At 38.2% G+C, this 27,051-nt stretch overlaps 2 protein-coding genes and 1 long non-coding RNA gene across 18 annotated transcripts in view; 1 reads left to right on the top strand and 2 right to left on the bottom strand.

The window, feature by feature from the left end:
- The window catches only part of LOC113651616 (aerolysin-like protein), a 382,868-nt gene that overhangs the window by 7,984 nt on the left and 347,833 nt on the right, over positions 1-27,051 (bottom strand). For 12 of the 16 annotated variants that reach the window (XR_007137837.1, XR_007137839.1, XR_007137840.1 and 9 more), the window contains one exon: positions 15,068-15,531. The exons of 2 other annotated variants lie outside the window; for them this stretch is intronic. The gene's annotated coding sequence lies outside the window, so the exon portion shown is untranslated. Of the gene's footprint in view, positions 1-13,756; positions 14,511-15,067; positions 15,532-27,051 lie in introns of those variants that run through there. 2 more of the 16 variants (XR_007137845.1, XR_007137836.1) reach the window with 1 other exon arrangement.
- LOC113637471 (aerolysin-like protein) overlaps positions 1-27,051 on the bottom strand; it is a 55,395-nt gene that overhangs the window by 3,459 nt on the left and 24,885 nt on the right. The gene's annotated exons all lie outside the window — the stretch shown is intronic.
- On the top strand, positions 21,942-23,848 carry LOC113637501. Its single transcript, XR_007137861.1, has 2 exons — positions 21,942-22,309; positions 23,295-23,848. It is a non-coding gene; the product is annotated as an uncharacterized LOC113637501 (long non-coding RNA).

Here is a 27,051-nt window from a genome sequence, read left to right as displayed (position 1 = left end):
GTAGCAGCATTTAAAAATGTAAAGATGTAGGAGTCTGATGGCAAACTCATATATCAGGGTACTTTAAATTACACATATGAACATGGCTGGATCTTTTTGTTACTACATTGGTGTTGGTCAGGTTGTGTTTTATTGATGAAATGTGATTTTTTTTAAGCAGGATAATGATCTAATGCAGACCAGATGTTTTTTGATAGAAAATTCCTAAAACCCTGATCTAAAGCCTATAGAGATTCTATCTAATGCAGTAGAAAGACATTTCTGATGCTAAACAGAATGAAAGTTTTGTAGGTTGGAAAAAAGTTCCACTGTATCTGTTACAGAAAACATGATTCTGTGAAAATATTTTATCAAAAGTTTCTGTGACACGGATTCATTCTTGAGTTGTATAGACAGTTAAAGGGTTTTAACCCCTAGGGGGAAAAAGGTTCTCTAATCAGAATTCCTACTAACAGCGTGAGCACACACACACACACACACACACACACACACACACACACACACACCCACACACACACACACACCCACACACACACACACACACACCACCTGTTACATAGAGGGTGTTGGATAAGGTCCTTGTAAGTGTGCAGTTTATCCTTGATGACATTATGTAGATTATTAACTGTGTAAGTAAATCTGTCAGTACTGGTAAAGTAAATCACTGCAGCATTAAAGTTGATAACTTCTTACTTCTGAGGTGTGAATACTGTAATGTGAAATCCTCATTAGGTTTGAACACATTAACTGAACAATGTTAACAATTTTATTATTTTCATGTCAGTGAATTCCACTTGCATTTTATTTTAGAATTGGGCTTGAAGATGATTTATTTATTTTTTTCCAAGATTTATTTAATCTTACTTTTTCATAAATCATTACCATGTGTAAATAATGAGTGACTTTTTGAATTTGAATTGTAGTTAAGATAATAAAATGACTGAAGCATGAGCTACTGCTGATATTATTTGCTGATTCAGCAATCACACCAATTTACTTTACCAGTACTAACACATTTTATTTATTAATGATTAACGCACTGACAAACCACACTTTAATAGAAAATGATCAGAATTAAGCTTTCATAATATGAGTTAAACATGATCATATACAGTAACTATAATGCTGTAATACTATAATCTACATACACAGTTAATAACCTACATAATGGTTGTTATGTACTGTATATTAAACATCTACAGTGAACTTGTATAAAGTTTAGTCCAGCATATAGAAACATTTTACTGGGACTGGAAGCAGACCTTTTGATGGTTTGATGGCAACTTAAAATGCTTTTTCATAGAACATTTCCAGAGCCCTGATCTAAAGCCTATAGAGCTTCCATTGGATGCAACAGAGAAGACATTGTAGATTTCTGATACTTATTATGAACAGACTAAATGTTTTGTCTTCCATTTTAACTATTACAGAAACCTTTATTCCATTCCAAGGTGTCATCAAAAGTTTCTGATACCCAGATTAATTATTGAGTGTGTGGACAGTTTAAGGGTATTTACCCCTATTAAAAAAGCTTCTCTTATCGGAATTCCTTCTAACAGCGTGAGCGGACACACACACACACACACACACACACACACACACACACACACACACACAAAAAAACACACACACACACACACACACACACACACACACACACACACACACACACACACACACACACACACACACACACACACACACACACACACACACACACACACACACACACACCTGTTACACAGAGGTGTGGGATAAGGTTCCTTGTAAGTGTGCAGTTTATTCTTGATGACATTATGTAGGTTATTAACTGTGTATGTAGATTACTGTGTATGTAGATTATAGTATCACAGCATTATAGTTACTGTATATGATAATGTTTAACTCTAAATTGGTGTGGTATAGGAGACATAAAGCTCTGTAGGACTCCACTTTTTCACATTACACCTTGTTTATTAGTTACTTCTGATAGAAACTATCTTTTCACTTTTGACAGCTTTCTATCCGCTAGTTCTGGAGGGAAACCGAAGTAAAGGAGAAGCAGAGGGGAAACTCTGAAAGTCTTTTAGATATTGTAATTTTTGTATTATATTTAATGTTTCAATATTTAAATGCTTAGCAATAATACACTGGAAAAGTAATTCGGAAAAAAAAGATAAAATGACTGACAAAAATAAAATAAATGAAGAAAACCATAAGGTGAGTGGCAGATAAAAGTTGTGAAGATTGTGGCTTACAGATGTGGCCGGTCCGAGCAGATTGGTGTTCTTACTTTGAGTTTAAAAGACTTTATATTTGAAGATGGAGAGAATTTCACCTCCCTTTCACTTTGGCCAAATCAAGATGGTACACATCTGGGTGCAATCAAATTCAAACCAGATGCTTATTGGTAGAATATTTAAAGAGCCCTTATCTAAAGTTGTAGCTTGTTTGATGCTCGATTATAAACAGATTGAACGTTTTGTCAGTTTGAGAAAAAAGTCATCCTAACAGTTACAGAATCTATGATTCCCTTCCAAGGTGTTATCAAAAGTTTTTGTGAGACAAATAAATGTGGATTCAATAAAAAATCATTTCATTGTGGTTTCTTAGATGTTACGCCATGTTAAGGTAATTAACCTGTGTGGTAAAGTGTTCACTAAACATTAAACCACTTTATTGTGCTTTCTGACAGTTTAAGGAAATTATGGGGATAAAAGTCTTGTAAAATCTGATTACACACACACACACACACACACACACACACACACACACACACACACACACACACACACACACACACACACACACACACTTGTTACTTGGAAGTGTGGTGTAAGGCTCAGAGCCACCCTTTTTATTTGGTATAAATACGAGAGCATGAAGCTTCTGTCTCATCCACAAACTTGCATCCTTCACAAGACGTCTTTTAAAGAAGACATTTCTTGCTACCTGCTTCGTCATTTCCTTGTAAGTGTGCAGTTTATTCTTGATGACATTATGTTGGTTATTAACTGTGTATGTAGATTACTGTGTATGTAGATTATAGTATTACAGCATTATAGTTACTGTATATGATATTGTTTAACTCATATTATGAAAGTTTAATTCTGATCATTTTCTATTACAGTGTGGTTTGTCAGTGCATTTATCATTAATAAATAAAATTTGTTATTACTGATAATGTAAATTGGTGTGGCATAAGAGACATAAAGCTCTGTAGGACTCCACTTTATCACATTACACCATTAATACTGATTTATGAAATTTCAGTATTAAATTCTCACAAGGCGTCCATAACTCAACTCTGTACATGATGATGTCAATAAAATCTTTGGGTCTCAGAGTTCTGAATTATGCCAGTTAACATCCACTTCTGTGTTTATTAAAAAAAATAATAATAATAATTCTGTTGATCCCAAAGTTAAATGTTAGTGATGGTGTAACGTAGGTGTCTCAGACACAGATTGAGGTTCCATACAGTAAGAGTTGACATGAGGGGAGTAAACACACTTTAAACACCATGTATCAAAGACAGATAGAAAACATTTAAAGATGTAGCAAATACGTAAAGGCTAGACAGCATCATAGACAGCATCATACTGTTTCAGGCATTTTATTATCTTAACTACAATTCATTTTAAACATGTCTATTTATCAGAAGAACTATTTCATCCATCTTGAAATGTTTGTCTTTTTAAGGTTAAGAACAAGATGGTCAGTATTGTTGAAGTTGGTGGAACGGGAGGACAATATTTCAATTTTAATGGCATGGAAACTGGATCCATGTTGCAGACGATCCAGGTTTGGGAAGGTGATTTGGAGATTAAAGCCGTGAAGGTGTGGCTTACTGATGGCCGGTCCAAACAGTTTGGTGTTCCTGCTGGGATTCAGCAAAAGTTTACATTTGACAAAGATGAGATATTCACCTCCCTTTCACTTTGGCCAAATCAAGATGGTACACATCTGGGTAGCATCAAAATCTTGACAAGCAGCTCCCGGCAGTTCCATGCAAGCATGACAAGTGGTCAACTGGGAGCAGAAGTAAAAGTTGATGTTGAATCTGGAAAATGCAGTGGAATCCAAGGACGTTATGGGACTAACATTGATTGCTTCGGCTTCATGTTGCTCAAGAAGTGATACCAATGTGGTGTATCCCACCGTTTCTATAGTCTCACCCAAAGTGACTAATCACCCAAATCTCATATATTAAATCATATAAATCAGTAATGTTTGTGTTTGAGGTTAGCTTAGTTTGATTGTTTTTCATATTAGCTTTTCATTAATCATGATTCTTTCAGTTGATTTTTTTCCCCAAAACTGTTAACCAATAAAAAAGTGATTTGATTTATTTTGCTGTTTCAGACAATTTATTCTGCTAGTCTACCAGTGGTGCAAGACATAGTTTAGTTAATGAAACATTCTTTACAAATAATTCTGAGTAATGAACAAAACATCTCATTTGGTGATTTTTAGATCTATTTTCACTGTAGCTTTGTATAACAATTTGATTTTTTTTTTTTGTTGACATTTTCAGATTATAATCTGTTATAATTTCCATCAATAAAATCAGTCTCAATTGAAACTAAGCTTCTGACTTGTTTTTTCCCTAATTATGTATTATTCTAGATTCTTCCTGAGCACTACCACAAGTCCCAGTCTTCCAAGTAAAATGTTTCTGAGTAATGACTGAGGGTCTGGCCCAGGCCAGGACTGCAGTAACAGTGATTACTCGTTTAGCCCGGCTTCCAGAGAAAGATAAATAATCATATATGAGTTGTTTATCCATTATATGTTTATCATGGATAAAAGAGGGGAATTGTGAGAATAATTGTATAAAACAATCTTTTCTGGTAATGTTGGAGACTTTCTGTATAGGGTACATTGTTCTTTCTCTCTCACACACACTCTTCCACACACCCACACATAAACATTCCTTCTCTATCTTACACATACACACAGATGCCTTGACCTTAGTTTAACCCCCTACCCATCTTAGTGGGACCCCCTGCTTTGCACGTATCACACTTGCAACACCGAAAGGAGTTGTAAGAGACATGATACTTTGGCTGGAAGGTTCCTACATTGAGATAACGGCCAAGGCTGCTTTTGTGGACACTAGCATTAAGCTCTGCACACACACACACATTACGCCATCCTTCTTCTAGTACGACTATATATCCTGTTTTACTTAATAAACTTTGGAACTTCTCTCTGAAAGACTTTGACTAGTGTGTTCATTGAGACGTCCCAGAGTACTTGCCGGGAACCAGAAACCGAGCAGAGGTGGAGAAGGCTGAATTTAGTTACCCTGTCCAGGCGACAGATGAAAATTCCTTACAGTTTTTGGGGCTTGTCCGGGATACCAGTATTCAGGTAAGTGCTGATTTGGTATCTTGTCATACCGGCTAAAGTGTAGGCACTTACCTCGTGTACTGGTATCTATATTTGGGGATGTCAGTGTTCGGGCAAGTGCTAATTGGTATTTAGTCATACCATTCAAAGTGTAGGCACTGTGCTGATATCCATATCCGTGTATAGTTAAATTGATATTGTCGAATGTATGCACGATGTGTAAGGGAATTCGTCACTGGTTATTGAACGTCTCTAAGGTTAGAGGCTATAAATTTATTTGAACGCCCTCTTTGTCTCGGTTGCTGGTCTCCAATTGTGTTGTGTTGTTTGTGTTGTGTTAATTGTGTTGTGTTGTTTGTGTGTAATATTGGTTGTACCTGTAGTTGGACATGGGTAATTTAGGAACGAAATATCCTAAGCCAGACCACGAGGAAACTCCTCATGACTGGATGAACCGTTGCGGTCTAGGTTGTTATACTATCCCTTGGCTAGATAATTTAGCAGGATGGGACAGAATCACACCTCAGCTTTTGACATATCCTCGCGGTGGTACTTTTAAATCTGAATATTTGGCGTCTGCTTACATTCTAATATATGACGGCTTCGGTGACTCTGATTGGGATTATCAATATATGACAGATGGTTATAAGAAATGGCTAGAAATGAAACCAATCTGGGATAAATATCACTCTATTCCATAAGTGGAACTAAAAGCTTTGTCTAAGTTTAATCCCCAGACTACACCGAAATCGCCATTTGCTTCACGCATCCAACCCCCACCGTATAATGATAAGGGGCTGTTGGCAACTGTTGCAACTCTATATCCTAGTTTAAGCAGCGTTGATTCTTCTGTTACTTCATCGGCCCCGGTTGCATGCTGCGCCATTGAAATAACTAAAAACTCACTGGATACTAAGCCAGATACTGTCGCTCGCACTAAGCTGCAAGATACGCCACGAAATGACGAGACAGACACAGACACAGATAATAATGGCGATGCTGTATCTGATTCTGGGTCAGATATCAAACCCCCATTCTTTAATGCCACTGTTGGCTCCGCTCTTAATGTGGCATGCGTGCGGTCCATGTCCGCAAAGGGACCGATTATCAATCCACCTTCAATAGGGGATTTAAGGGACATCATTAAAATGCTCCCATCCCCTTCAAAACCACTTCACTATGTAGACTAAGTTACTAAGAGCCACCCGTCATAATGAATTGACCGGGGCTGATTACAGATTTATATTGCATGCAACTCCTGGAGATAATTATGATGAAACTGATCTCATTGCCAGAGTACCTTGTTTGGACCCTAGTAGTGATGAAATAAAAACAGAAACTAAATCAGAAACGGAACGTGACGGGGCAGGAAAGAAGAAGGGAGCCACAAAAAAGACTACACACCACTTGTATTGGACCACTCCGGATGCCCTACCGGCCTTAAAAGACCAGTTGACTAAATATTTGTTGCAAAGACAGCAGGCTAATCGTGATTTGTCTCAAGTAACTAATTGTAAACAGGAGAAGAATGAGCCGACTTCCAAATTTTTAACACGGTTTAAGAGACATGGACGCTGTTGGGGGGAATGGAGTTGGATGAAAATGCCGCTAATCCTTTGTTCCTCACAACCTTCATGAATAATTGTAGATTTGCGGTGCAAAAGGTTCTTAAATATCAGCTCACAGATCGTAGCAATATGACAGTTAAAACTCTAGGGGAGAGAGTGCGCACTATGGAAGGCGATGGTATTTTAGAAAGTAGACAAGTAGTATGCCTCGCTGTGGCTAAAAAAAAGGTATATAATGGTGACTCAGCCCGAGGGAGAGCCCAAGGGAGGGGCCGGGGAAGAGGCCGGGGAAGAGGAGGCAGTAATTCATACTCCCGAAGCCTGGGCGCCTGTTTTAATTGTGGTAGGAATGGGCATTGGATTAATGAATGTAGGAAGAGACTTTGAGAGATGGGAGATGTTCCCGTAGGTTCCCTTCCTGCACTGCCTCCCCAATCACCCCAGGTTGCACCCCACCCTTTCACCGGGATGCAGGCAAATCCCTATCACGCATAGGGATGCCCACAGAGCGCAACCCCGACCATGCTACATTGTACATATGAATCGCATCAGGTAAATGAAATGCCTTTTCTTTAGTTATGTGTAAGTGGCACAGTATATTCTTTCCTCTTTGATACAGGAGATACAATGTCAGTAATGGGGAAGCAATATGAGGGTCCTCTCTCAAGGGGATCCGTTAGCACTGTGGGAATAGAAGGGGTCACAAAAGAAACGCCTTTTACTCCAGCCCTCCTCATCACATGTCCTTCTGATCCTAACATTTTTTTACATCACCGATTTGTTTATATGTCAGAATGTCCTTTTAATCTTTTGGGGAGGGATCTCATGAGCAGGCTACACATTTCTATTAGCTTCTCTGGCTCTAAACTTCTTGTTTCTGTTCCTGAGTCTGCTCACATTTATCTGAAATGATGTGTAATGACTGTTTTCTCTCTACCACACAGAAATCACCATCCTCGTCTTTTGCCTTACTAGACACTCTACCGCCCTCATTGTGGGCTGATCATAAGAATGACGTGGGTCTTGTGCAGTGTACACCCTATGAGGCTAAGTTAAAACATTTAGACCCTGTGTTTGTTAAACAATGTCCTTTGTCTGAAGTTAAATTTCAGGGCATGGATTGAGTTTTACAGTCTCTTCTACAACAGGGGGTAGTCAAACCATGTGTAAGTTCATACAACACTCCTGTCAATCTGGTCCCTAAACCGGATGGTTCCTGGCGCTTCACACAAGATTTGAGGAAAATAAATGACATCATCATCCCTGTGGCACCTGTTGTGCCAGATCTAGCCCAAATTCTCACCTCAATTCCATGTGAACATACTTTTTTTTCTGTTATTGACTTGTGTTCTGCATTTTTAGTGTTCCTGTCGAAGAGCAGACGCAGCCTCTCTTTGCCTTCACACACAGGGGGTGGCAAAGATATACATGGACACGCCTACCACAAGGGTATATTGATTCTCCGGCAGTGTTTTCTGCCGTTGTAAGGGATGCATTATGTGATCTTGTTCTCCCCACTGGTTCTGTTGTCTTGCAGTATGCAGATGACCTCTTAGTCTCCGCAGCCTCTGAAAAACTGTGTGAACAAGCCTCCCTCCGCCTCCTTCGCCATCTAGCTTCAAAAGGCTTCAAGGTTTCAAAACCCAAGTTGTAGTTCTGTCTGCCTACAGTGAAGTATCTGGGGTTTGAACTCTCACAAGGCAGAAAAAAACTCTCTCAAGATCGTATACAGGTAATCCTCAACACACGGCATCTTGACACAAAACACGCTCTCATGGCTTTCCTGGGGCTGATAAACTACTGCCGTCAATGGATACCTGACTGTTCTTACTATGACAAATGCCTTCGTTCTGCAATCTCCCACAAGGACCCAATGCAACATCTGTTAACATGGACTCCTGAAATGCTCAAAGCATATGAGGCTCTGCAGACGGCTTTATGTTCCGCTTCTGCTCTGGGGCTCCCGAACTATGCGAAAGAGTTCCATCTCTATGCCTGCGAGCATGAGGGCACTGCCTCTGTTGTCTTGGCCCAGGAGCATGGGGGGCATGAGACCATGCGCATTCCTGTCTAAAACACTTGATACTGTTGCCCAGGGCTTACCTGCGTGTCTCCGGGCTGTAGCCGCCTGTGCTGTGGTGGTACTAGATGCTGAGAAAATTGTCCTGTCTCATCCCCTGATCTTACATTCACCACATCAGGTAAAACAGGTCCTTCAGAACCTACAGACTCAACACATGACTGCACATGACTTTCAGGTTATGAAACTATTTTATGTTCAACCAGTAATCTGGAAATTAAAGCCACCTCCTCATTAGATATGTTAGGTCACGCTCTTGCATGTCTACTTAGGACTCAGGATGCCACACTGCATGACATTCCGCATGATTGCTGTGCTGAAATCATTCACTCTACTAGCATTCGCAGTGATTTAGAATACACTCCATTAAATACAGGCTATTTGCTATTTGTTGATGGCTCTTGTTCAAAGCCACATGATGGTCACTTTCTGTGTGTATGTTCTGTGTGTGCTCTGCCTGATGCTGTTGCTGAAGCTTACTCTTTACCTTTTATGTCTGCAGAGGCAGCTGAACTTTTTGCTCTAACTCACACGTGTATTCTTTCTGAGGGTAAGGATGTAACAATTTACACTGATTCACGTTATGCTTTTGGTGCCACCCATGATTTTGGACGAATTTGGCAAACACGTGTTTTCCGCTCTGCCGAGGGGAAACTGATTTCCCACTCTTCACTGGTGCAGGACCTCATCACTGCCTGCCATCTCCCTCGTTCTTTAGCTATTGTCAAAACTAAAGCACACACACGTGATAATTCTATTGAGGCCAGAGGTAACTCTCTGGCGGACCGGGTAGCTAAACAAGCGGCACAAGCTCAAGTGCCTTTTTCATCACTCTGAAGAGATGTCCTCCAGGGGTCGACTCCGCTTTGAATGCATAAAAGTATTCTCTGTGTAACACCATTTTCTTTATGTTACAGAGATACAGCCTTTTAACTCTTCTATGAGTTTTCTAGAAGGTGTCTTCAACCTCCTGGCTTCTCCTATCATCACTCCACGACGCTCAGCAATCACCCAACGGACCCTTTATTGCCGGCTCTTCGGAAGGTGCAGAAGGTGATGGAAAAGGCTGGAGAAAACTGAACGACCACCTCCAGTTGAGCACAGGACACACAACTAGTGACCAGTGTGGTTGTCATCCTCCTCATCTTGATCATCTGCCTTGGGACAGGGTTACCCATCCAAGCGCATCCTCATGACAACACCTTCTGGCAATTCGCTAACTGGACAGCACGACAACACACTAATGAATCCTGATATGTATGCGCGCAGTTGCCCATATCTGTTGGGAGTACGGCGTTAATACTAAATCTAATAACATAACTGAGTTATTATCTGTATATACATTTGCTTGCATGAAAAATCAATGTATTAATTCGTCGACATGTTCTTCACCAGTGATGATACATTATAATGAATCACCTTATGGCAAGAGGACTCTCGCTGGCGTTTAAAATTCTTTCTTAAAGAATGGAATAGTATTTCCCTGTATCAGTCTAGAACTACTATGCAGAGCTATCATCCTGACAAGTTTCAATTCCCTTTTTGTTTTACTGGAAATGGTTCTTACTTTCTGGGAAGAAATCTGCCAAGCATCTGTAATCATACATTCTATGAATACACTGATAATTGTACCTGCCCTGCAAATCTGACCTGTTCGATGTTACATCCGGGCAACGCCTCTTTGGGACTGCCTCTAGTTTGGTATTGGGTGTGTGGAAAACATGTATATACTAACCTAACTCTTGATTGGGCCAGGAACATGTGCAGTCACACAATTTGCTTCACACGTATCTATAGTCAAGGGTAATTGCACCCATAATGTTCGTCACAAAAGGTCTACAAATGATCCAGCCTTCCCACCCCGTGAACATCAATTAAAAAAATAAAGTTGCTAAGTTCTGGGATGCCATCTTTCCCCAATATGGTGTTACCCAGTTACGGAATCAGATCGAGGTTACTCACTATCGTTTAGCTACTTTCGCTAATGAAACACTCCAGGCTGTGGAGAGAGTTCGTTCAGAGCTCACTGCTCTTCGTTTGACTGCCATACAAAACCGCATGGCCTTAGACATGCTCCTTGCAGAAAAAGGAGGTGTCTGCGCTGTTGTAGGTGACAGCTGTTGCACATTTATACCCGATCATGATGATGCCCATGGAGAGATAGGACAGGCAGTTGAGAAAATGCGTAAGACGACTGAGGCCATTAAAGAAGATGAGAAAGGAGATCGCACTGGGTGGGGATTGTGGTATATTTTGTTTGGTCAGTGGACTCCATATTTGTCTATGATTGTTCCTGTACTGGTTATTTTGCTTTTATTGTGCCTTTGTGGCCCTTGTATTCTTCAATGTCTTCAATCAATGTTATATCGTATGATTTCTGGGTATCAACATATCCCCAGAGTATCAGAGTATTATCCTATTCCTATGCAAGGTAAATAGATAATGTATGTATTTAGTATCTGAGTAATGACTGAGTGTCTGGCCCAGGCCAGGACTGCAGTAACAGTGATTACTCGTTTAGCCCGGCTTCCAGAGAAAGATAAATAATCATATATTAGTTGTTTATCCATTATATGTTTATCATGGATAAAATAGGGGAATTGTGAGAATGATTGTATAAAACAATCTTTTCTGGTAATGTTGGAGACTTTCTGTATAGGGTACATTGTTCTTTCTCTCTCACACACACTCTTCCACACACCCACACATAAACATTCCTTCTCTATCTTACACATACACACAGATGCCTTGACCTTAGTTTAACCCCCTACCCACCTTAGTGGGACCCCCTGCGATGCACGTATCACACTTGCAACACCGAAAGGAGTTGTAAGAGACATGATACTTTGGCTGGGAGGTTCCTACATTGAGATAACGGCCAAGACAGCTTTTGTGGACACTAGCATTAAGCTCTGCACACACACATTACGCCATCCTTCTTCTAGTACGTCTATATATTCCTGTTTTATATCCTGTTTTATATCCTGTTTTATTTCCTGTTTTTTATATTCCTTAATAAACTTTGGAACTTCTCTCTGAAAGACTTTGACTAGTGTGTTCATTGAGACGTCCCAGAGTACTCACCGGGAACCAGAAACCGAGCAGAGGTGGAGAAGGCTGAATTTAGTTACCCTGTCCAGGCGACAGATGAAAATTCCTTACATTGTGGTTTCTTAGATGTTCTGACATTTTAAGGTAATTAACTTGTGCTGTATATTCATGATGACATTATGTAGGTTATTAACTGTGTATGTAGATAAGAGTATTATAGCTTTATAATTTCCTTAACTCATATTATGAAAGCTCGATTCTGAACATTTTCTGTCATGCAAAATCCTCATTGGGTGTGAACACATTAAATTAACAATGTTAACATGACCAGCTATTTTTTAATGTAAGTGAAAGCCGCTCGTGTTTTATTATAGCAATTCGGTTAAACATGGTTTATTCATGTTCGTTAACTTCAGTTAAACTTCAGTTTTTTTTTTGTACAGAATGACCATGTCTATTTAAATGGTGCTGTATTTATATATCTGTATTATAGTTTATTATATTGTCTGTTTGCACTGTATCTTTATGTCGATAAATTAGATTAATCGACATTAGTTTAGATTGTCTCATGTAGGCCGGTGTCTGTATGAAGCACCAGGGTCCTGGACAAAGGTTTCATTTCACTGTGTACTGTATCAGATGTATTGTATTTAAAAGCCTCTCAACTTGACCTGATCGTATACCATACTTACATACTTATACATACAAGCACAGTTATCAGTGTGTCTAAGCTGGTGGTTGTAGATAAATTACACCACTATAGATTATAGTTTCAGCATTATAGTTGCTGTATATGATAATGTGTAATTCATATTATGAAAGCTTATTTCTGATCATTTTCTATTACAGTATGGTTTGTCAGTCTGTTAATAATTAATAAATAAAATCTGTTAGTACTGGTAAAGTAAATCACTAGCATTAAACTTGATAATGTCTTAAATGTGAGGTGTAAATGCTGTAATGTGAAATCCTCATTAGGTGTGAACACATTAACTTAACAATGTCAACAATGACTAGTTTTATTTTATTTAATGTCATTGAATTCCCTGGTATTTTATTATAGAAATGGGCTTGTACATGATTTATTCATCTTACTGCTGATCTTACCGATGTTGTCTATCCCACTGTTCCTGATGTGATACCCAAAGTGGCTGTTGGAGAAATTAAATCCATTTCCTACCAACATCAAGATATGAATTAACAATTGGTGTTGAGGGTACATATGCTTTAGAGACCAATGAAGAGAAAGTGGAGATCACTGTGTTCATCAGTTTTGCTGGAACATTTTGGGGACATACTGTACACATGGCTGTGATGTCCAGGTGTCCTGTACTGTATATTAAACAGCTACAGAGAACTTGGAGAAGGTTAAGTAGCTACCAGTAACATGTGTCACTAATATTGACATGTGTACATTATGGAACAGTGTGTTATGTAGTAGATGTTATGGCTAAAGTGGACAAAGTCTAAAGGAATAGATAATAATTATAGTGGAGAAAGTGTATAAGTATAGAAAAAAATTCTTAAGTCAAGATAATAATATGAATTAGTTTAAATGTGCTCAAGTAGTATATGAGTGTTTGTTTACTCCAACATATAGAAATGTTTTAATGGGAAGACTGGGACTTGTGGTAGTGCTCAGGAAGAATCTAGTATAATACATAATTATGGAAAAAACAAGTCAGAAGCTTAGTTTCAATTAAGACATTTTATTGATGGAAATTATAACAGATTATGATCTGAAAATGTCAAACTAGAGCTAAACATAACAAAATGAGATGTCTTAGTCTTGCACCACTGGTAGACTAGCGGTATAAATTGTCTGGACCAGCAAAATAAATCAAATCACTTTTTTTATTGGTTAACAGGTTTGGAAAAAAAAAACAACCAAAAGAATTGATTATGAAAAGCTAATATGAAAAACAATCAAACTAAGATAACCTCAAACACATACACTATCGATTCAAATGATTTAATATATGAGATTTGGGTGATTAGTCACTTTGGGTGAGACTATAGAAACGGTGGGATACACCACATTGGTATCACTAGTTGAGCATCATGAAGCCGAAGCGATCAATGCCAGATGAAGAACGTCCTTGGATTCCTACACATTTCCCAGAGGCAACATCAACTTGTTTTTCTGGTTGCAGTTGACCACTTGTCGCACTTGCATAGAACTCTTTCACAAAACTTGCACCCAGATGTTTACCATCTTGATTTGGCGAAAGTGAAAGGGAGGCGAAATACTCTCCATCTTGAAATGTAAACTTTTTCTGAACTCCAGTGGCATCACCAAACTGTTTGGACAGTTGATTAGTAAGCAACACCTCCACGCCGTTTATGCACAAATCACCTTCCCAAACCGAGATCGCTTGCAACAAGGATCCAGTTTCCAGGTCAATAAAACTGAATGGTTCTCCTCCATTTCCACCAACTTCAACAACAGTGACGATTGACATGATCTTGTTCTTAACCTTAAAAAGACAAACATTTCAAGATGGATGAAAATAGTTCTTCTGATAAATAGGCATGTTTAAGATGAATTGTAGTTAAGATAATAAAATGCCTGAAGCATGAGCTTCTGCTGATATTATTTGCTGATTCAGGTCATTAAGCTTCATTAAACAACGATATTATTAGATGTCTTTATGTATGTTAATGGCCAGATTAATGTTTTACAAAAGGATGCCATCCTCTGTGTTCTAATAATCTCTTTGATTATGTCACCCACTTCCTGTTAGCACAATATAAAAAGCACATGGGCTAGCATGTCAGTGTGAAAGTTTAGACATGTGTAAGTTCTGACTTGTGTTATTGTGGAAAGCTTTATCATGTATGATGCTGTCTTGCCTTTATGTACTTGCCAAGTCTTTAAATGTTTTCTATCTGTCATTGATACGTGGTGTTTAAAGTGTGTTTCATCTCCTCATGTTAACTTTTACTGTACAGAACCTCACTCTGTGTCTGAGACCCCTATGTTACACCATCACTAACATTTAACTTTGGGATCAACAGACTTTTTTTTTTTTTAATAAACACAGAAGTGGATGTTAACTGGCATAATTCAGAACTCTGAGACCCAAAGATTTTATTGACATCATCATGTACAGAGTTGAGTTATGGACACCTTGTGTGAATTTAATGCTAAAATTTCAAAAATCAGTATTAATGGTGTAATGTGATAAAGCGGAGTCCTACAGAGCTTTATGTCTCTTATGCCACACCAATTTACTTTACCAGTACTAACACATTTTATTTATTTATGATTAATGTACTGACAAACCACACTGTAATAGAAAATGATCAGAATTAAGCTTTCAGAATATGAGTTAAACATTATCATATACAGTAACTATAATGCTGTAATACTATAATCTACATACACAGTAATCTACATACACAGTTAATAACCTACATAATGTCATCAAGAATAAACTGCACACTTACAAGGAACTGATGAAGCAGGTAGCAAAAAATGTCTTCTTTAAAAGACGTCTGTAAAAGAAGTTTGTGGATGAGACAGAAGCTTTGTGCGCTCGAATTTATACCAAATAAAAAGGGTGATGCTGTGTCTTACACCACACTTCCAAGTACCAAGTGTGTGTATGTTTATTGTGTCCATGCTTTTAGATGGAATTCAGATTTCACAAGCTTTTCACCCCTCAGTGGATAATTTCCTTAAACTGTCAGATAGCACAATAATGTGGTTTATTATTTAGTGAACATTCCTTTGTGTCACTAAACCTTCATAGTTTCTGTAACAGATACAGTGGCATTTTTCTCCAACCTTCTACACTTTCATTCTGTTTATAATAAAGCATCAAAAATCAGATTATATCAAATTAGATAGACGCTCTATAGACTTTAGATCATTTTGGGAATGTTCTACCAAAAAACATCTGGTCTGCATTACATCATTATCCTGTTTTAAAAAAAAAAATCACATTTGATCAATAAAACACAACCTGTCCAACACCAATGTAGTCACAAACAATCTACAACTTCTCTATTGCATCCCATGAAAGCTCTACAAACTTTAGATAAGGGCGCTCGGAACGTTCTACCAAAAAGCGTCTGGTCTGCATTGGATGTAGTAATAAATAGTTTCTGGAGCAAAATGTGTTGCCTTGTGACCGAGACCAAGCTTTCTGGCACTTGGCAGAACATTTCACTCCAGAAGCTATATGTTACTACATCCTACTGAATCCTATTGAACATCTTTGAAAAAAGCTGAAACATGCGATCATCTGATCAACAGAAAGGATTTTTAATAACCAAAGAAGAGGATGTTTACTGGGCTTTATTCACTTCAACTGTCTTAAAATTTGAGAAAGGAAGGAAGAAAGGAAGAAAGGAAAGGAAGAATAGAACATATAAAATCTACAATGTCTTCTCTATTGCATTAGATAGAAGCTCTATAGGCTTTAGATTAGGGTTTTGGGAATGTTCTATTAAAAAGCGTCTGGTCTGCATCATCTGCACCAGGGTCCTGGACAAACGTTTCAATTCACTGTGTACTGCATCAGATATTGTATTTGGTCACAACGACATTTAAAAGCCCCTCAACTTGACCTTATCGTATACCATACTTACATACGTATGCATACAAGCACAGATATCAGTGTGTCTAAGCTGGTGATTGTAGATAAATTACACACATTTTTTCCCCCCAGAGGTTATTTTCTTAAAGCTTAAAATGCACAATGGGGCGATTTACTATTTAGATCACATTCCTTTGTGTGAAGACACAAGGAAGAAAAGTAAAGGTATTAACAGTGTAACAGGAAAAGTTTGTTTTAAGGAACTGTGTAAAAGTAAACCTTGTTTTTCGGAGGTGACTGCATAATTGAGCATACAAAGGTCTTTGTCAGAGATTAATTTCCTTAAACTCTGAGAAGTCATGATGAAGTGATTTATTATTTTCTGAACATTCATTTGTGTCACTAAACCTATTGATGACATCTTAACACGGAATCATGGTTTCTGTAACAGATACGGTGGAAATTTTCATTCACTGGCATCATGAAGATTACCTGCCATAATGGCAGTGTGCTGGAGATTAAAACCAGTGGAACCTACAAGGGTGTCTTTTACTCTGATGGAAATGTGGTTGTGAATTATTGTCACTTATATGATCTTGCATCTTCATGTTTATCCTTTATCCTGGAATTGGTGGAAACCAATAAAAAAAATGTGATTTGAATTATTCTGCAGAGGTCACAATCCCAGTAACCTCATCTACTCTCTTCTGTTGTGTAAGTTTCAAACAGTGGTGTTAGGTGGGCTCTGGAATTGCCAGTCTGCTGTAAAGAAAGCTGATTTTAGCTCTGCTTTAACTTCCCATTAATCCTTTGATTTTCTTGCGCTAACAGAAACCTGGATATCCCCACAGAACACTACTACACCAGTTGCTTTATCCTCTGCCTATGCTTTCTCTCACTCAACACGAGAAACAGGCAGGGGTGGTGGTACAGGTTTATTGTTGTCAAAGAAATGGTGCTTCACACCTCTCCTCTTGTCTCATTTAACCATCTCCTGTTTTAAATTCCATGCCATTTCAGTTACCTCTCCAATCAACCTTGTTATCATTGTTGTTTACCGCCCTCTAGGTCCCCTAGGTGACTTCTTGGAAGAAATGGACACAATACTTAGTGTTTTCCCTTCCAATAGCTCCCCTCTGATGGTGCTTGGTGACTTCAACCTCCCCTCTGACAATCTTCAATCTTCATCCCTCCTGATTCTTCTCGACTCATTCGCCCTGACACTCAACAGCAACACCCCACACACAAAGGAGGCAATGTATTGGACCTGGTTTTCACCCATCCTTCTTCAGCAACAGACGTGACTGCTACCCCACTACACGTTTCCGATCATCACTTGGTATCCTCCACCATCACTCTCCCTACCCTACCTAAAACTACCTCTCACCCCCTCGCTCTTACCCGCCTCAACCTTCACTCTGTGTCCCCTTCTTCTGTAGCTTTTGGCACTCTTTCTTCTCTTCCTGATCCTGAGTCTTTTTCCTCACTACCCTTGGACTCAGCCACAGATACTTTCCTTTCATCTCTTTCCTCAACTATGGACTTCCTCTGCCCTATGTCCACTAAACTCAAGAAAACTTCTTGTTTTGCTCCTTGGCTTTCAGATGTGCTGCGCAACAATCGAAGAGAGGTAAGATCATCCGAGAGAAAGTGGAAGAAATCACAACTTGATGCAGATCTTGATTCTTACTGAACACTCCTTGCCAAGTTCTCTTCAGATGTGACTTCTGCCAAGACTTCCTTCTACAAGGAAAAGCTTGAAGCTTCCTCAAATGACTCTCGGAAATTCCACATCATCATCTCTTCTCTGCTCAACCCCTGGCTCCTCCTTTTTCATCCTCCCTGACTGCAGAAGACTTTGCTTCTTTCTACCAGGAGAAGATTGAAGAAATCTGTCGGACCTTTACTTCAGCCCCGACTGCACTTACATCTCAGAGTATAGATTCCCCTACACCATCGTTGTCACATTTCTCAAATGTAGCAGCAGAAGAGATTTTACAACTCATCCAGTCCTGCAATCCTACCACCTGCCCATTGGATCCACTCCCTTCCATTGTGCTTCAGACCATCTCGCAAAACCTTTTGCCCTTCATTACCACTATCATCAATAGATCCATAGCATCTGGTCAGGTACCAACTGCTTTAAAGAGAGCTAGGGTTATTTCCATCCTAAAGAAACCTGCTCTGGATCCATCAGACACCAGTAACTACAGATCGTTATCACTTCTCTCGTTTCTTTCAAAAATTCTCTCACAGAACAACCTCCAATATCCCAACCAGTCTGGCTTTAAAGCAGCTCATTCCACAGAGACAGCCCTTTTGGATGTCTTTGAGAAACCGCATGATGCTAGATCAGCCAAACTCTCATCCGTCCTTATCCCCCTTGACCTTTCAGCAGCGTTTGATACGGTCAACAACAAGACTCTCTTATCCACCCTCAGGAGTCTTGGGATTTGCGGATCAGATTGGGAATGGTTTGCTTCCTACCTGGAAGGATGCTCATATCAGGTAACATGGACGGGAGTGACATCTGCTCCACGCAGACTCTCCACTGGCATCCCACAGGGCTCAATACTTGGTACTCTTTTTTCCTCCCTGTATAATCACTCTCTTGGTGAAGTTTTTTCCTCGCTTGGATTCTCTTACCACTGCTATGCTGATGATACACAACTTATCTTCTCTATCTTCTACAGATCTCAGCATGTCTGGCAGAAATATCATCATGGATGACTTAAAGCTCAATCCTAGCAAAACTGAACTGCTGTTCATTCCAGGTGATTCATCCCCAGGTCATGATCTTGCTATATCCTTGCACAACGATCTGATCTCCCCTTCAGCCACAGCTAGCAACCTTGTGGTAACCATGGACAATCAACTGTCCTTTTCCTCTCATGTTGCTAATGTGACGCGCTCATGTCGGTTTCTACTCTACAACATTAGAAGGATTCGGTCATTTTTGTCCACACAGGCTGCTCAGGTACTTGTTCAGTCTCTTGTCATTTCTAGACTGGATTACTGCAATGCACTGCTGGCAGGTCTACCTATGAACGCAATCTGCTAATGATCCAAAATGCAACTGCCCGGCTTGTTTTCAACCTGCCAAAGTTCTTGCATACCACCCCGCTGCTGCGATCCCTCCACTGGCTTCCGGTAGCTGCATGCATCAGACTCAAAACACTGATGCTGGCCTACAAAGCCAAAAATGGACCATCTCCCTCTTACCTCAAAGCCCTTACTCCTCCATCACTCCTCGCACTGCACCCCGCACCCTCCGATCTACCAGCACTGCTCGACTGGTTCCACCATCTCTCAGGGTAAGAGACAAGTATACTACAAGACTCTTCTCTGTTCTGGCACCAAGGTGGTGGAATGAACTTCCCCTAGAGGTCCAGACAGCTGAGTCACTGGATATTTTCAAAACTTATTCAGAAAACACTTCAACTAGCACTTATTTCCCTATCTTTTGCATTAAAAAAAAAACAAAACAAAAAAAAAAACCCTTTGATACTTTTTCATTGTAACTTTGAAAAAAATGTTTTAAACTCATGGTATCTTAAGTATGTAACCTAGTGAGACAGCATTAATGTATTCAATGTAAGAGATTTAAGCACTTATTTACATCACTCTGGATAAGGGCGTCTGCCAAATGCTGTAAATGTAAATGTAAAGCTTATAAATGCACAATGGAGCCATTTAGTACTTCATGTTCCTTTGTGTGACCAATAAATGTACCTTTGACAAAATAAATATTCTCCAGAAGTCTTCAGTTTCATAAAGAGCAAAATAACAAAGATGATTGCTGAAGACACAAGTAAGAAAAGTGTAGGTATTAGCAATGTAACAGGAAAGGTTCGTTTTAAGGAACTGTGTAAAATAAACCTTGTTGTCTGGAGGTGACTGATTAATTGAGCATAGAATAGTCTTTGTAAGTTGTGGATCATTTCCAGTTACTCAGATTTAGGTGTTATAGATCAGGTGATCACATAATCTTAACAATATGCCTTCATTTGCTATATTTTATTATCCTGTATTGTTCTCATTTGTTTTTGCTAAATTCAACAATGTTTAGGTTTTCATGATATGAAACATACAAATTTAGAAGAAGAAGAAGAAAGTGAGGTTAAGGGATGACCATTTATAGCTGTTATAGTGTAAGAAATACCCTCAAATTTAAGTATAAAATATTGTTAAAATGTCTGTTTATTATAACAATGTGCTGTTATAGGAAAATCAAACTGAAGGTGAAAAGACTAGATTCATGTATGAGTATTTTTCCATCAGTGATTGTTTTATTCCTTAATAATTCCAGCTTTACTTAGTTTCATGTGATAAATAAATTTTTAATGCTATATGTGTGTAAATATTCCGTTCATTTCTCATTTGTTTTATAGGTTTGGCAACACACCAGGTTTATTAAGCAGCTCATATGGATTCCTTTAATATGTTCCTCTATGTGCCATGTGTTACCATCATCATCCCCACTCTGATGTCTCTTCAGTCGATCAGACACACATTTAATATCTTCTCTTATTAAAGAATGATAGAACCTCACTGGAAACATATAACCTGCTAAAATGGGTTTGTTTTCATTATAAAGGGGGAAGTTCTTAATGCTGTCCAAGAAATTAATCCAGTTTATTTAAAATATATGATTCAAAAATGCTTTGTGCTTTAAAAGAAGTGAAGGATGTTGAGACAGACAGCCGTGTTAACAATCTGTTTATTGAATGATCTTTTTAAAGAAACCAGACGCAAGCATAAAACACGTTGCACCAGGATGAGAGCTCAGGGTTTACATTTCTGTGCTGAGATTGGGAGGAAATAATCAACCAAAAGTATCACTCATTCAGATTCAGGGCTCTGGACACTCGAGATCTTCCACTCCAACCTCCAACACATCATGGAGATCTTCATGGAACTGGCTTTGTACACAGGAGCATTGAGATGCAGGAACAGGTATAAGCCTCTTAGTTACACTGAAATGTAATCCTACATATTATAGACAACACTTTACCTTCAGTTTTGGTGGAACACTTTGGGGACATACTGTACACATGGCTGTGGTGTCCAGGTGTCCTGTACTGTATATTAAACTATTAAATTATATTACAGAGAACTTGGATAAGGTTTAATCCAGCATTTAGAAACATTTTCTGGGACTGGAAGCAGACCTTTTGATGGTTTGAAGGCAACTTAAAATGCTTTTTGATAGAACATTTCCAGAGCCCTGATCTAAAGCCTATAGAGCTTCCAATGGATGCAACAGAGAAGACATTGTAGATTTCTCATACTTTTTATAAACAGACTAAATGTTTTGTGGTTTGGAGAAAAATTCCACTGTATCTGTTACAGAAAACATGATTCCGTGTTAAGATGTCATCACAAGGTTGAGTGACACAAAGGAATGTTCACTAAATAATAAACCACATTATTGTTCTTCCTGACAGTTTAAGGAAATTAAACACTGAGAGGTGAAAGTCATGTGAAATCTGATTTCCAACCAACAGCGTGGACACACACACACACACACACACACACACACACACACACACACACACACACACACACACACACACACACACACACACACACACTTATTACTTGGAAGTGTGGTGTAAGGTCCAGGACCACCCTTTTTATTCGATATAAATAAGAGAGCATGAAGCTTCTGTCTCATCCACAAGACGTCTTTTAAAGAAGACATTTCTTGCCACCTGCTTCATCAGTTCCTTGTAAGTGTGCAGTTTATTCTTGATGACATTATGTAGGTTATTAACTGTGTATGTAGATTACTGCGTATGTAGATTATAGTATTACAGCATTATAGTTAATGTATATGATCATGTTTAACTCATATTATGAAAGCTTAATTCTGATCATTTTCTATTACAGTGTGGTTTGTCAGTGCGTTAATCATTAATAAATAAAATGTGTTAGTACTGTTAAAGTAAATTGGTGTGGTATAAGAGACATAAAGCTCTGTAGGACTCCACTTTATCACATTACACCTTGTTTATTAGTTTATATTTTATACTGAATACTGATGAAATTTCACTAATAAATTCTCACAAGACGTCCATAACTCAACTCTGTACATGATGATGTCAATAAATTCTTTGGGTCTCAGAGTTCTGAATTATGACAGTTAACATCCACTTCTGTGTTTATTAAAAAAAAAGTCTGTTGATCCCAAAGTTAAATGTTAGTGACGGTGTAACATAGGGGTCTCAGACACAGAGTGAGGTTCTTTACACCAAGAGTTGAGATGAGGAGAGGAAACACTTTAAACACCACGTATCAAAGACAGATAGAAAACATTTAAAGACTTGGCAAATACATAAAGGCAAGACAGCATCATACATGATGAAGCTTTCCACAATAACACAACTCAGAACTTACACATGTCTAAAGTTTCACACTGACATGCTAGCACATGTGTTTTTTATATGGTGCTAACAGGAAGTGGGTGATGTAATCGAACAGATTATTAGAACACAGAGGATGGCATCCTTTTGTAAAACAATAATCTGGCCATTAATATACATAAAGACATCTAATAATACAGTCTTTTAATGAAGCTTAATGAGCTGAATCAGCAAATAATATCAGCAGTAGCTCATGCTTGAGGCATTTTATTATCTTAACCACAATTCATCTTAAACATGCCTATTTATCAGAAGAACTATTTTCATCCATTTTGAAATTTTTCTTTTTAAGGTTAAGAACAAGATGTCCAGTGTTGTTGAAGTTGGTGGAAATGGAGGACAATCATTCTCTTTTAGTGGCATAAATGATGGATCCTGCGTGAACCAGATCAAGGTTTGGGAAGGAGATGTGTGGATAAAAGCCGTGCAGGTGTGGCTTACTGATGGCCGGTCCTATCTGTGTGGTGTTTCTGATGGCATTCCGCAAGAGTTTACATTTAAATATTATGAGAAATTCGCCTCCATTTCACTTTCACCAAATCAAGATGGTACACATCTGGGTGCCATCAAATTCACGACAAATTTGGGGAATCAGTTCTTTGCAACCATGACAAGTGGTCAGCTGCAACCAGAAGTGAAAGTTCAAGTTGAATCTGGGAAATGCGTAGGAATCCAAGGAGGTTCTGGGTCTAACATCAATCGCTTCGGCTTCATAATGCTCAACAAGTGATACCAATTTGTTGTATCCCACTGTTTCTATAGTTTCACCCAATGTGACTAATCTTTTGACATTTTCAGATTATAATCTGTTATAATTTGGATCAATAAAATCAGTCTCAATTGAAACTAAGCTTCTGACTTGTTTTTTTCCATGATTATGTATTATTCTAGATTCTTCCTGAGCACTACCACAAGTCCCAGTCTTCCCAGTAAAATGTTACTATATGTTGGAGTAAACAAACACTCATACACTATTTGAGCACATTTAATCTAATTCACATTATTATTTTGAGTTAAAAAAATTGTTTTTTTATACATCTACACTTTTTCCACTATAATTATTATCTATTCCTTTAGACTTTGTCCACTTTGGCCATAACATCTACTACATAACACACTGTTCCATAACGTACACGTGTCAATATTAGTGACACATATTACTGGTAGCTACTCAACCCTCTCCAAGTTCTCTGTAGCTGTTTAATATACAGTACAGGACACCTGGACATCACAGCCATGTGTACAGTATGTCCCCAAAGTGTTCCAGCAAAACTGATGAACACAGTGAGCTCCATTTTCTCTGTACTAGTCTCTGAAGCATATCTTGATTCTTGATTCTGGTACTACATGGATTTAATTTCTCCAACAGCCACTTTGGGTATCACATCAGGAATAGTGAGATGAATAAACCAAGTACCAGTGCATTTCTGGTAATCAAAATTAAAGTGGAATTCAATAACATTAAATAAAATAAAACCAGTCATTGTTAACATTGTTAAGTTAATGTGTTCACACCTAATGAGGATTTCACATTACAGTATTTACACCTCAGAAGTAAGACGTTATCAACTTTAATGCTACAGTGATTTACTTTACCAGTACTGACAGATTTTATTTATTAATGATTAACGCACTGACAAACCACACTGTAATAGAAAATGATCAGAATTAAGCTTTCATAATATGAGTTAAACATTATCATATACAGTAACTATAATGCTGTAATACTATTATCTACATACACAGTTAATAACCTACATAATGTCATCAAGAATAAACTGCACACTTACAAAGAACTGATGATGGTGGTGCTGAGCCTTACATCACTCCATGTGTAATTTATCTACAACCACCAGCTTAGACACACTGATAACTGTGCTTGTATGTATAAGAATGTAAGTGTGGTATACGATCAGGTCAAGTTGAGAGGCTTTTAAATAATCATTGTGACCAAATACAATATCATTAACCGAAGTTAACTAACATGAATAAACCATGTTTAACCCCATTGCTACAATAAAACACAAGCGGATTTCACTTACATGAAAAAAGTCGGTCATGTTAACATTGTTCAGTTAATGTGTTCACACCCAGTGAGGATTTCACACAACAGAAAATGTTCAGAATCCAGCTTTCATAATATGAGTTAAAGAAACCTTAAAATTAAGCATTAACACGTACAGTAATTATAAAGCTATAATACTCTAATCTACATACACAGTTAATAACCTACATAATGTAATCATGAATATACAGCACAGGTTAATTACCTTAAAATGTCAGAACATCTAAGAAATTACAATGAAGTGACATTTCTTTGTCTCACATGAACTTTTGATAAGACATTGGAAGTCAATCATAATTTCTCTAACTGTTATGATTTCTTCTCCATTACATCCCATGAAAGCTCTACATAATTTAGATAAGGCACGCCCACTTTTCTTCCTGCTGTGATTTCCTCCTGGAGGGTGAATGCTCCAGCAGCGCTGTTTATTGGCCCCTGATTTTCGGCGGGAGTTTCGGCCGCTCCGCCTCGCTCTCACTGCCTGCGGCGCTGGCGACGGTGCTGAAGTTCGGGACCTCGCGCTTAGTGCCGCTAACCATGGTGCTGAACCGCTGCCTTTTACACTCTCCTGCTTCTTGGCTGCCGATGCAGTGGGAAAAGAGCGTTTTTTTCTCCATGCATTTGCGGCGGTGCATGTGCCTCCATTACACTGTTTACAAATCCAGTTCAATGAAGATCTCCATGATGTGTTGGAGGTTGGAGTGGAAGATCTCGAGTGTCCTGTCCAGAGCCCCGACTCTGAATGAAATTTGCTTATGCTCACCATCCAATCTGACTGAGCTTGAGCTATTTTGCAAAGATAAATGGGTAAAAATGTCACTCTCTAGATGTGCAAAGCTGGTAGAGACGTACCCCAAAAGACTTACAGCGGAAGGTTTGGTCTACAAAGTATTGACTCAGTGGGGCTGAATAAAATTGCATGCCAAACTATTCAGATATTTGTTTGTAAATAAAATTTGGAGACCATTTATCATTTTCATTCCACTTCACAATTATGTGCCACTTTGAGTTGGTCTATGACATAAAATCCTAATAAAATACATTTTTGTTTGTGGTTGTAACGTGTCAAAATGTGAAAAAGTTCAGTGGGTATGAATACTTTTGCAAGGCACTATATATATTCCAGGAAAATCAAACTGAAGGTGAAAAGACTAGATTCATGGATGAGTATTTTTTCATCAGTGATTGTTTTATTCCTTAAGAATTACAGCTTTACAGTCTTACATAATTTCATGTGATGAATACATGTTTAACCCTATATATGTAAATATCCCATTCATTTGTTTAATAGATTTTGCAGCAGACAAAGTTGATTGTGGTTTATTAAACAGCTCATATGGATTCCTTTATGTGTCGTGTGTTACCATCATCATCCCCACTCTGATGTCTGTTCAGTTGATAAAACACACACATTTAATGTCTTCTCTTACTAAAGAATGATAGAATTTCATTAACAAGTTATTTTACTTCTCATAATTTCTTAGCAATAATACATAGGAAAAGCATTTAAAAAAAAGGTAAAATGACTGACAAAAAAGAAATAAATCAAAATAAATCATAAATAAAAAGTCGCTAAAAATCATCTCAAACTATAAATAAAACATTAAATATAATACAAAATTAAAATATCTACAAGACTTTTACAGTTTCAATTAAAGTGGGTTTGGAAATTTGATTTGTAATAAAGTTCAGACCACTAATGATTCTAAAACAATTTTTTTTATGTTGATTTAATAAAATATCATCCACCTTTTCACAAACAGTTCTTTTGGGAACACGGTGAAGAATTAAAAAAGTAAAAATGGTATTTCTCCATGTGTTCATCCTGTCAGTTACAGTTACTGTCATGAGGAGGTTTCACCATTTCTTCTAGTTTATTTTCCACAGCTTCCTTCTTCCTTGCTTTCTGTCTTTGTTGTGTTTTATTTCATTTCTCTCTTTTTGCTGCATTAATTTCACTTTGTTTCTTTATTGTATTGGATGA

Source organism: Tachysurus fulvidraco, chromosome 15 (assembly GCF_022655615.1).
Source record: "Tachysurus fulvidraco isolate hzauxx_2018 chromosome 15, HZAU_PFXX_2.0, whole genome shotgun sequence".
Lineage (NCBI taxonomy): Eukaryota > Metazoa > Chordata > Actinopteri > Siluriformes > Bagridae > Tachysurus > Tachysurus fulvidraco.
This window is presented reverse-complemented; position numbering and strand designations above follow the sequence as displayed.